Below are 12,988 nucleotides of genomic sequence, written 5' to 3' on the forward strand. Positions count from 1 at the left end.
CTGGGAGATTGTTCTCCTCATTCTGAGAGAATTTCAGGCTCAGCTTCCCAGGGCAAGCCCTGGAGATGGAGATGGATGTCAGAGCAGGTCAGCAGGATCCAGTAAGAGTTGCCTTCAGGAAAGAAGGATCATCACAATCCCATCAGCTCGTGGTGTGGGTGGGTCAGGAGTAAATCCAGCAGCAGGCTCTGTGCCAGTGGAAATCTAGGAGGTTTTTCCACCTGGGAAAGTAGTTTTTTCCTCTTTCTGACCTTTAAATAAGATGGTAACTTGCACATCCTTGTCTTTTCCCTAGGCATCATCCAGAGGAAACAAAACATCTTACTGCCTTTTCCAGGCTTATTAGGGAGGGCTGCCTGCTGAGCTCTGCAGAAGGAGCTCAAGGCCACCAAGGCTGGGGAAGCTGCTGCTCTGCACCACTCCAAGTCACTGCAGGGGTTTGCATTAATTATTTCCAGCTCTCCTGAGACCCTGTTGTTCCCTGCTCCAGGCTCTGCCAGCACCAGGGCTCTCAGTACTCTCCTGGTATTAAAGAGGAGTTGGTTGTTCTCCTCATGTGGATTTGTGTGCCATGTATTTATTTCCTCTGGCTTTATTTGACAAGGTGTTGGAAGGGAAATCTAAAAATCCACAAGAGACAAGTGAGTAGTAGAATAAACACACAGGTGTTTTGAAATTCTTCCATTATAAGCAGTATTTTTAAAAAACTTTTACCTAATTTATTTTCCTGCTCAACATTTTGCTTTGGGCAAATGTGGCTTTTTTTCCAAAGGAGGAAAAATAGTACTGCTAAAAGTTTTCTCGTCAGAAGGCCCATTTCTACCATGGGGATTGTTCCAACAATTCTTTGGTGCCAGTTTGTGATTTTTAACACATTTTCAAGAGTGAGAGGCTGCTGTAGCTGTGAGCAGGGATCATTGGCAGTCTGTAATATTAATAAGGAATAACCAATTTTAGCCATAAATGGAGTCATCTTAAATAAAATGTTCATACTCAGCACTTGGGGAAAAAGTCCTTTAAACAGGATGATATCACCCAAATATCACTGATAGCCCTGTGGCTGTAACTTTTTAGCCTGAGCAGAGTTCCCAGCTGAGAGGTAGCACAGAAGGCACTGCTTGGTGCTCAGCAAAGGTTTTATCTTAAACCAGTAGAGAGGTTTGAATCACAGGATGATTCAGTCATGATTGAAATAGTTCCTGCAATAATGCAGGGTTTTGGCACGCAGGAAGGCGAATGCTCTGCTGACTTTGGGCACATTAAAGTAGCTGTCACTTGTTAACAGTAACTCTGAGCCCTCACATGCTCATCCTGAGAAGTGCTGCTAGGGTGGGATGAGGGGTGTGCCAGTTATCCTTATAAATGCCTGATCCAGGAATTTTGGTGGGGTTAAGGCTTTAGCAGCAGGTTCTTACCTGTTCCTGGGGGCTGAGGGGGGTTTGCTCTTGCTCTGCCATAGTTACAGGGTTGTGAATTGTCCAGACCCAGGTGAATTTTGGCTTTGGCACGTTTAAGGGATCTTAACCCAGCAAGACCAACCCCAGTGCCTTTCCCTATGGATGCACGAAGCCCAGTGCTGCTATTCCCATTTTTAACTGCTCTCCTACAGGTTGCTGCCAGGGAATGTTTGCTTTCCGAGCTGTTGATTTTGCACAAAAATCCTTAAATCAAGCTTTTATGCCCAAATGCAAACATTTTCTGTTGAGCCCGTCTCCCAAAATGTATGATGTATCCATGCCTTGCTGCTGCTGGAAGAGCAGGGAGTTTGCAAGGATAAAGGAGCAGGAAAAGGCATTGAGGCTTTAGCAGGGAGTCAGCAAGCACTGCTGTGAAAAATCACCCTGTTAACTCTGGCAGTTCCCACTGAGCTGTTCCCCCACGGGAAGGAGCAGCTGGGCAACTTCTCAGTTCATTTATCAAAGCACTTGCAATTCAAAGCAGGTGAAGCAATAAAAAACTATCGAGCAGTGAGAGATCATTCTCCAGCTCGTGTGGGCGCTCTGTGTGCAATCGATGGGGACAGGGGCTGGGACTCACCCTGGCCATTTCTTCTCTGCTGATGTTCCCCAGCAAGGAGATTGATTTTGCCAGATTACAAAACAGCCTTGGCCTTCAGAGTCGTGGGAAGGGTAATTTCAAAATCTAATGTTTGTGGATGGTGTGGAATTAAGCCCAGGCTGTTGATGGGCTCGGCTCCCTCAAGCAGTGGTTTCCAGAGCCAGGAGCTGCCAGTGGCAGCCCCAGCCCTGCAGTGAGTCCCTGTGCAGCTGGAGTGACCAGGGCAGATGAGGCAGAGCTGTGGGATTGCTTTGATCTTCAGCTTAAGCTGGCACAGGTTACAGAAATCCACCTTTGTAACACCCAGCACTGCAGGGAGAGCTGAGTGATTCCCTTGAGCTAGCTGTCCTAGGAACTCCTCTGCAGCTTATTTCATGCTGGCCCTTGGGAATCCCATCTGAGGACTCCCTTCTCAGCAAGGGAATGGGGTCGGTGTCGAGTCCCTGGTAAGCAGCACTTCACAGCACCTGCCTTCCCTGCTTGGCTGCAGTACCATTTGCTCTGTTTCATGGTTCATTCTCTGGCATTAAGCACAACTGTTTTGATTTTATTTTTCCATTTCATGGTTAGGTTTGATTTGAGGGCACTACAAAATCAGATGGGGCTGCCACAGCTTTTGTGAGCAAGCAGGGCCTCCCCATCTGGGACTTTCCCTCGTGGGGATCTGCAGCAAGCTCAGCCAGACCCTCCCCTGCTCTGCCTCACATCTTCTCTATTCCTACTGGTTTTGGTAATGATCATTTTTATCACCTTTGGATAATTCTCAGCTGTAACTGCACAGTCATTGTGGGGGGGAATGATAATCAAAATGTCTCTGAATTGAACACCCTGTGCTTTTCCCTTTTCCAGAAATACTCGTGCAGACTGACACCTGCTATTGTGCTGAGGCTCTTTTTGCTTCAGCAAACTTCTCCGCAGATATTTCATCTACTCTTTTTTAATTTTGCAGTTGCAGTTACGAAAGGCACTGACTCAAGTCTTTCAGAGTTGTCATTTCAAAAATGGATTCAGAATAACAACAAAAAAAAAAAAGGTGTTTTTTTTTTCAGGGGAAGGTGAGAGAATGCAAAGTGCTGCAGTCAAACACAACTTTTTGCAGGTGCAGGAAGAGGAGATCTGCATTTTTATCATTCCTTCAGCATCCATACTTCAGGATGTTTTAGGCACGGGTAACACCCTGAGGAAAACCAAGCCGTGTCTGGGAAGAGCTGGTGCTGCTCTTGGGGCAGAGGAAAGGCCCAGAAGAGCTCCACCAGAACTGGAATTCCAGGGGAGCTGGGATGGCAGGGGGCTGCGGGAGAGGCCGAGGGAGCTGGCTGGGAGCTGGCTCTGCAGGGGACACAGAGCTGCCCCTGGGACACCGTGGGACACTGTGGGACGCTGTGACACAGCATGGCACACCGTGGGATACGTTGGGGCACTGTAGGACACTGTGGGACACTTTGACACACTGTGGGACACCGTGAGACATCATGGGACACTGTGACACACCATGGCACACCGTGGGATACCATGGGACACTGTGGGACACTGTGGCACACCATGGGACACTTTGGGACACTGTGACACACCATGGCACACCATGGGATACCATGGGACACTTTGGGACACTGTGGGACACTGTGGGACACTTTGGGACACTGTGGGACACCGTGGGACACTTTGGCACACCATGGCACACTCTGACACGCTGCGGGGCACCACGGGACACTGTGGCACACCATGGGACACTTTGGGACACTGTGGCACACCATGGCACACTCTGACACACTGCAGGGCACCACGGGACACTGTGGCACACCATGACACACCATGGGACACTGTGGCACACTGAGGGGTACCGTGGGACACTCTAACACACTCTGGGGCACCGTGGCACACTGTGAGACACTGTGGGACACTGTGAGACACTGTGGCACACTCTAGAACACTGTGACACACCGTGGCACACTGTGGCACACCGTAGGACACTGTGGCACACCATGGGACACTGTGGGGACACTGTAGGACACTGTGGCACACTCTAGAACACTGTGACACACCGTGGCACACTGTGGCACACCGTGGCACACTGTGACACACCATGGGACACTGTGGCACACTGTGGGACACCATGGCACACCATGGTACACCGTAGGACACTGTGGGACACCATGGCACACCGTGTCACACTGTGAGACACTGTGGCACACTGTAGGACACTGTAGGACACTGTGACACACTCTAGAACACCGTGACACACCATGGCACACCGTGGCACACCGTGGCACCCCATGGTGCCCGCCTGCCGCTGCCAGCCATCTGTAAAGCTCTGAGTGACCCAGCCCCTGCACCCAGAGCCTGCCGTGCCAGCTGTGTCTGCAGCCAGGCTTGGCTGCTGCCCCGGGGGAGCTGCACCCTGCAGAGCACACTCATTAAAACCCACTCAAAAAAAAAATATCAGGGTGTTTTAAAATGTATTTTAAACTATTAATGTCCTTAATGTGCTAAAAAATCCCAGCTGCACATTCCGTGTTGCTTTCTAGATTTTTTGTGTAGTTTTCTAGGTTTTCCCATTGTTTTCTAGGTTTTTGTGTTGTTTTCTAGGTTTTCCTGTTAAAAATATATTTTAAACTATTAATGTCCTTAACGTGCTTAAAAATCCCAGCTGCACATTCCGTGTTGCTTTCTAGATTTTTTGTGTAGTTTTCTAGGTTTTCCCATTGTTTTCTAGGTTTTCCCCTTGTTTTCTAGGTTTTTGTGTTGTTTTCTAGGTTTTCCTGTTGTTTTCTATGTTTTTATGTTGCTTTCTAGGTTTTCCTGTTGTTTTTTGGGTTTTCGTGTTGCTTTCTATGTTTTCATGTTATTTTCTAGATTTCTGTGTTGTTTTCTAGATTTTCGTGTTGTTTTCTATGTTTTCGTGTTGTTTTCTATGTTTTTTCTGCTGTTTTCTAGGTTTTCCTGTTGTTTTTTGGGTTTTCGTGTTGCTCTCTAGGTTTTCATGTTATTTTCTAGATTTCTGTGGTGTTTTCTAGATTTCTGTGGTGTTTTCTATGTTTTCCTGTTGTTTTCTAGATTTTAATGTTGTTTTCTAGGTTTTCCTGTTGTTTTTTAGGTTTTCCTGTTGTTTTCTAGGTTTTAATAAAACCTCCAGAGAACACTCAGTGACAGCAACCAGCATTTGAAGCCCAGGGAATGGGATCTGTCTGAGGACACCAAGACTGAAGGTCGGCTGCTGGTTCAAGGTAAGGTCCCCACGTCACTTGGCTTGTGTCAGATGGAAGATAAATGCACAGAGTGTGACCTGGTACTTTCTGATTTCAAAAGATAAATGCACATTTGTTCCCAGAGTGTGACCTGGTACTTTCTGATTTCATGGCTAGAAGGATGGGTGAGCTACTGAGTCCTGGGGCAGCTTCAGTCTCTTCTTGGAGCCTCTGATTTGTAGCAGATCCACGACCCCGAGCAGGTGGGGTAGAGGATCTGCAGGTTCCCTGGACCCTGACACCAGGGACTGGCTTTGCTGGGGTGCCCCATGGCACAGTGCCTCTCCTGCTGAGGACAAAAGGCTCTGGGGAGACCTTGGAGCCCCTTTCAGTGCCTGGAAGGGCTCCAGGAGAGCTGGGGAGGGACTGGGGACAAGGGATGGAGGGAGAGGGCGAGGAGAAATGGCTCACACTGAGGGTTAGATGGGATGTTGGGAAGGAATCCTTCCCTGTGAGGGTGGGCAGCCCTGGCTGCCCCTGGATCCCTGGCAGTGCCCAGGCCAGGCTGGATGGGGCTGGGAGCAGCCTGGGACAGTGGAAGTTGTCCCTGCCATGGCAGGGGGGTGGAATGAGATGGTTTTGAAGATCTCTTTCAGCTCAAACCTCCTGTGATTCCATGAAATCCTGTGCCCTGACATCTTGTCCAGGTCCCTGCAGGTTCCAGGGAGCTCCAGCCACGGACCTGGTGAAGGAGCAAGGACAGAGTGTGAGGCCCAGAGCCCTTGGTGACCCCAGGTGCAGCAGGAGCAGGGCCCAGGGAGCAGCTGGAGCAGAGGGGAGGGAGCTCTGAGCAGGTGAAAAGCTCATTGTTGCTACTGGCAACATCTCTGGGGTGCCTGTGTGATGAGTGGGAAGGCAGGAGGAGGCTGGCTCATCCATCTCCTGCTCCTGGAGGATGGGAAGGTGTCTGCCACCCATTCTCAGCTGAGCTCATTATGGAATCTGAACTGGTATCGATCATAAATTCTCTATTTAAACCATTTTGAGAGAAAAGCCCTTTCAGTCCACAGTGAACCTTTCCTGCCATATTTTAGATTAATCAACAGTTTTCATCCTTCATGAAAAATCATGAAGCACATGTACTCTCTCAGTGCAGCTCTCTCTCACTTGGAAACCTTCTCCATCCCTTCTATTTTCCAAAGCAAAACAATTAAAATCAGAGGTTGTTTTGCATTCCTCTGTAGCTATTTTTAATGTTAACTCAAAAAATGGCACAGATAATTTTACCATGGGAGTATTTTATTACACACACTGTTTTCCCTAAACAGGGTAGGTATTATTTCTGTCTTGCAATGGATTTGCTGAGCTTCCCATGCACTGGGGTGGTGCCATCCCTCTGGATCTGCCCAGGGAGCTGAGCAGAGAGCTCAGCACTGTCCCAGCCCCGGCTCTGCCCAGCACATCCTTTCTCCCACCCTGCTTTCCCCTTGCTGGCTGCAGCACCAGCAGCTCATCCCATCTCCCTGCCAAGCCTTCCCCAGCCAGAGGAAAGGGGATAATAATGCTGTGCCATGCATGAGGATTAATATTTTAAAGTGAGTTGAGGCTAAAGGGTGTTACATGGATCTGATCTGTGCTGTTGGAGGTCAGCAGAAGCTTTAGGATAAGGATGGCGTAATAGTACTTAAAAAAAATAATTATGGTTCATTCTTTGGAAATCCAGAGATTTCCTGGAAGAACAGTGGGTGGTTTTAATGTAATGGCCATGGAAGTCGAGTACAAGACATGCAAACCCTGCCTGGCCCCCTGTGCCTGCCCCAGCCCTGGTGCCTTCCCTCCTCAGCACACCAACTTCTGCTTGCAGAGGAGTTTATAGTAAGCTCTGTGCTGCATAAATATTAAAGCATGTAATCAGATCATTGCCTACAAGTTGTATTTTCCTTTGCAGGGATGGTTTTTACCCTCAGCAGCCAGCCCCAGCCCACGCAGCCCTGGGGGATTTGTCCCATGGAACTTGTCACATGTTCCTGTGGCATGGACATCTCCTCCTGCGTGGGCTCCCCAGTCTGGTCTGCAGATAAATTCCCAGACATGGGAAAAAGAAGCAGCTGCCTCTTTGCTGGTCCTTCAGCCACGCAGACTGATGGCCCACCTGCAGGGCTGGGTGGCAGTAATTTTGTGCCCCTTTTCCTTCCTCACCATCGTGTAAGGGTCCAGGCAAGGATCCTGTGTATGAATCCAGCTGCAGGTGGGCACTGGGTGATGCCTGGTTAAAGAGCCAGGGATCACCCACCCCAGCACACCTGAGTGTGCAAACACAAGTCCTGTGCAGTGAATCCATCCCTGCTTTTATCCTGTGGATGGACAGGCAGCCCTGGCCCCGCTGGTGTCCGGTGTCAGCTCGCTGGAACACGCTGCCCATCCCCTCGTGGCATGTGCTGCATTATTCATCAGAGAGATGAAAAACTGGAGGGGCTATTGTTGGTCCTGCTTAAGCTCTCTGTTCCTGCAGCACTGAAAGGAGCAGTCATTACCTGTCTCCTCTTTCAGATCCAATTTGCCAGGATGCACATTTCCTGGGAAGCTCTGTAGGGCTCCTCGGGGCCGGGATGATTTATTTATAGGAATGACCTTACAGCCACTTGGAAGACTGTCTGCTGACATTTGTGCACTGTAGAGCACTTGTGGCAAGAAACTCCCTGTGTTTCCAAGTCCCCATCCACTCTGAAAAACTTTTTGCAGCCTGTTTTGCTGTTGAGCAATCCACTGGATGTCACAGCTGGGTTCCTCCGAGGCTCACTGAGAGCCCTTGCTCATTTTCCACACCGTGTTTCCCTTTTTCCTCTCCACATGCAAAGGCTGCTTCTCTCTCCAGACCCTGACCAGCCACACGGAGCAGCACTGCTGTGTTCCCTGCAGGCTGCTGTGGGCTGCACCTGCCCTTTGTGCTGAAGCATTTTCACCAATTAAGCTGGAAACGTGGCCAGGGTGACCCAGCATTACCCAAACCTGCTCTGCCTCTGACCTGGGCACATTGTTAAAGTGCAGGTTCATGATCCATGGGCTTGGCCACACAAAGCTGCAGGCACGTTCAGGAGTCCCTGAGCTTCCCAGGGCAATGTGACTGAGCTTTTTGTGTGCTGTTAGAAACAGCCAGGCTGGGCTCACCCAGAAGGGTTTTGTTTGTGCCCGCGGTGCGCCGGGCTGTGAAGGGCTTTAAATAGCTCCTGACAATTATTTTAGGATTTTGAACAGGGAAAGAGCTAGTAAATGTCTTTGGAAAAAGTCTGATTATTGCAGTGGGAGAGCAGGGACAGGGAGAGGGAGGTGTGGATGCAGAGGGATGCGTGGCTGCACGAGCACAATGGATGTGCAGTGAAAGGACCCTTCTGACCACTGCTGGGTGTTTGGGGGAGGCAAACTTAGGGCTGCATCTTCTGCTGAAGCTGTTAAAATTCTCCAGTTAAAATTCTCCAGTTTGGGATCTCTGATTGTGAACCATTTCTCACTTTATGTAGCTAAGAGCAGAGAGAAAAGCAAATTACCCTAAAACTCATCACTGAGCTGCTGCCATGGGACAGGGATTAGAATTTGGCATTTTGTGCTCCCTCCTTTTTGGGGATCTCAGAAGTGTTAGTTCCCAGGCATCTCCCTGAGACCCTTCAGCAATCCCGTCTGTCCCCAAGTTCCACAGGCAGCCTGAACAGTCCTTGCACCATGCCTGCCCCTCACTGGGCAGACCAGAAGTTCAGCCCACTGCTGCCTCAGCAGGGAGCCAGAAGAAAGCACTAAAATCCCTCACAGAAGGGTGGGAGAGCCAAGCAGATCCCATGTTTCAAGGTGCAGCTGCAGAGAAACACCAAGCCTGAGGCAGGGGGTGGTGGATCCCACTGGTTCCACCTGGGAATAAACAGGGAATAAATTCCTGCCTGGCACAGCCAACCCCTTCACAGGCTGCAGCCTTCACTGTGTTTGGAGTGTTTGTTGTCCCCATGTCCCCACTCTGTCCCTGCAGGGCTCTGGTGGTCACCTGAGCTCTTTAGTCCTCTATAATCTGCTCTGGACTATGGGGTCTGAGGAATGCTTCATCCCATCCACATGTGATAAAGGACCTGTCTCAGAAAGGTCCCCTTCAATTATTTTCAGGTATTAGATATTCTGCAGCAGAAGCTGAGATGGTCCATGACCTCTGAGACATCTGAGTGAGAAATGATGGTGATGCTCCATTTCAATGAGGCAGATACTGAGCCTGGCTGGAAACTTTCTGAAAATGAGGTGAGCTAAAGAGTTAACAACTTTTAAAGTGTCATAATAATGAAAGGATTACAAAATCCTGAAGGTGGGACCAGGTCTTGACCCTTGTCCTGGGTTAATTGTCTCCTGTGGGGGCAGTCCAGGACCTGGTGCTTTTCAGAGGGTTGTTCCAAGGGTTTACATTGGAGCAAAGGGAGGAAAACTTCTGCTCTGCCACTTGGACCAGGGGTGGGAGTTCTCTGACAAGCTGTAATTTGAAATCTCTGAAGTCTGGGAGAGAGCAGTCCTTTTAAAGTCGCGAACTGATGGCAGCTCCAAGCTGGGACATCATGTGCAGTTAGGGAATGGAAATTCAGTCATGCAGAACAGCTAAACATAACAACTGCTCAAAGAGAGCCTGCTCTGTGGAGGAAAACAGGGAGGCTCAGCCTAGACATTTATTCTCTCATGTCCTGCATGAGGTTTTTTGGAAATTCCCTTTTAAACAAAGCAAAGGTTAACCCCTGGTTGGGAGAATCCCTAAAACCCTGCCCTGCTCCAGGTCTTCCCAATGCCTCTGTGTGGTGAAGGGTTAAATCCTGAAATCCCTCTGTCAAGTGTCTCAACCACCTCTAAATCAGGTGAATTGGACTCGGAACCTGTCGTTAGGCTCTTCATCAGACAACAGCTTCCATCTCATTTCAGAGAATTTCTGCTGAAATAAAAAAAGAAAATTAAGCAGAAAATTTGAATTACTAGAAATCAAATTTGGAAAATTCGCATTACTGAAAATGTGAAAGTATGATTTCTCCCAGTTTGGTTTACAGAAAATAACAAAGTATCATGTGCCCTTGACCACACACATAACTGATGGGGTAAACAAGGGAAGTTTATCTCACATCTGACTTACCAGGGGTTGTGGTGACCTACCCACAAGGTTTGTTTGAGCATTTTGTTTTTCACATGTTGTAATTTTGTTTTCTTTCCTTGCAAAAACATATCCATACTTGAGAAAACAAAAGGACAGCGGCGCAAATGTGAGTGTACCTCAGAGCCCCCTCAGCAATTTGTGTTTCCCAGTTTCATACAGATCTTTAAATTCTACTCATTTTCAGTACTGCATGGGGTTTCCATAAGGTTTCCCACCTATCTGCAGAGGAAAGGGGAATTTTCCTCCTCATAACAAATATTTGTTATTTTAGCTTCTGGTCACTACAAACATTTAGTTAATTTTTTTAAAATTAATTTTGAATTTCATTTTTTTGTGCCAGACCTCCTCATTTCTTCCCATTGTGCTGATTTTTCTTGCCCACATGTGACTCATTTAATCTTTCCCAAAAGAGTGCAGCAAATTAGATTAATGAGGCAAATTAATAAACCAGCGTAGCTGTGAGACCTCATACACTTTACTTACCCAGCACAGCATATCATCCTCCACTCAGAGGCCCAGGACAAGTTATTAATGAACAGATTTTGCCATCCTTGGTGCTGTGTGACTGCTGGTACCCTGTGCAGGCTGCCCTAGAGCAGAGGCTGGGCAGAGCTAAAGAATAAAGCAGGGATTTACTCAAAGGATCTCCTCCATGGATGCACCTTGGGCAGCACCAGAGCCCAGCCAGGGCTGCCCCCAGGATGAACCCAAATGGCCCCAAAATGCATGAGCGCTGCCGGGGTCTCTCCCTGGGCTCAGCTCTGCTCCATGTGCACATTGCAGTTCAGTGTCCAATCCCACTGCAGCCCCTGCAGTCCCACCCTGCTTGTTTTTCTCTCTGCAGCCCACGGGCTTTGTGCTCCTGGGCTGAGATTGGGATCATTTGTCCTTGGTGCCCAGCTGGAGCAGGAATTGTTTTGTCTCCCTGCTCTGTGCACAGAGCTCAGCATCACCTGATGTGAACCCAGACCCAGACACTAAAGCAGCACAGAATGTGAAAAATAGAAAAGATAAACCTGAGGCATCACTGCCAACCTGGCAATGCCACAGGAATTTGGTGGCTGTGCCCTGGATGCTGATGGCCGCTGGTGCTCTGGCACAGCTGGAACCGAGGTGTGCTGGCTGCTCTGAATCCCTGCCAGGAAATGCTCTGTAGAGCTGGAGATTTTATCACAGCCCATTGTAACCTGACAACAATGAAGCCATTAGAGCTTGGACCCGAGCCCACAGCTCTTGGAAATGTGACAAACTCACCTTTATGGGGACTAACAGCATGGTTTGTGGCTTTATCCATCAGCCCCAAAGTGACTCACCTCCCACAGCCTCGCTGGGCTGAGACTGGGGCTCTGCACCCTTCTCTGAGGTTTGAGGTCTTCCCCATCATCAGGTACATGGAGATGACAGGGCTGCCCCACCTGTTTCCCTGCTGAGGTCAGGAAAAAGCAGCCCAGGTTTGCAGAGGGTCACTTTAGGAGCAGTAACTCTGTGCTTGGCTGGGGAAGGTGCAGAATGACCAGCAGGATCTGCCTCAGGTCCCTGCACCCCTGAGGGTGCCTGGCCCAGCTGTGGGGATGCTGTGAGCTCTGGACAAGCTCATGCTCCAAGACAGGCCTGGAGCCCATGATCCTGATATTGATCTTTGTTTAATACAATATATTAAGCAATTTAAACAGCAAGCACCTGGCAGTGCTCCTTGGCAGGCAGCCCATGCTCTGGGGAGCATCATTTGCTGGCTCTGCTCAGCCTCCCCCAGCTGCAGCTTTGGGGAGAGGCACAGAAAGCTGGGACAGACCAGGAGGGCAGGCAGCAGGGACCTTCTGGCTGAGCACACCCCCAGACAGCTTTTCTCTGAGCAGAGGGACTGGAAGATTTCTCTTTTCTCTTTCTAGAGACTGGAAGATTTTTTTTTTAAATAATATTGCCTTTTCTGGTGAGTTTTTTCCTGTGGGGTGGCTCAGAGGACACCAGGGAAGGCCATATTCTGACAGGCTGCTTTTGCTGTCCAAAGCAAGAAATGCTGGGAGACAGGGATGTGCACAAATCCAGATGAGATTTGATTTCTCTTCGTGGCTTTCTTGCAAAGTGCACCTGTGTCTGTCTGGAACAGTTTTAGAAGACGCAGCTCTCAAGCACAGGGAGGTGGGACAGAGCAGGGGCTCCTGTGTGCCCTGTTCCAGGTGCTCTCTGCAAACTTGGAGGCTCCTGAGCATGGGAATGATGCTGTCCTGATCCCTCCAGTTCTCTGGATGTGCTCCTTGGGAAGCTGGGGATGCACTGACTGCCATGGAGCACCTGCTGGGAAGTGGGGACCTTGCCTTTGGTTTAGTCAGACCCTAAAGCTTCACCCATCCAGCTTGGAGACAGAAACATTTATCTCATCAGTGAAGTAATTTCTGTGCATCCTTTAGTCTGGGAACCCCACCTTCATCAGGGAGAACGGATCCAAGCACCCAAGAGCATCCTGGAAAGAGAGCAGACTGGGTCACTGGAGCTCTGCCAGGTTTGGAACTGAATGTCTTCCCAAGTTCCTCTATAAGCAGAGTTTTCTGCTTGTTTATGTCAAATTTGCCCTGTGTAATCT

The sequence above is a fragment of the Passer montanus genome, unplaced genomic scaffold (assembly GCF_014805655.1).
Source record: "Passer montanus isolate IOZ18808 unplaced genomic scaffold, ASM1480565v1 scaffold77, whole genome shotgun sequence".
Taxonomy (NCBI): Eukaryota; Metazoa; Chordata; class Aves; order Passeriformes; family Passeridae; genus Passer; species Passer montanus.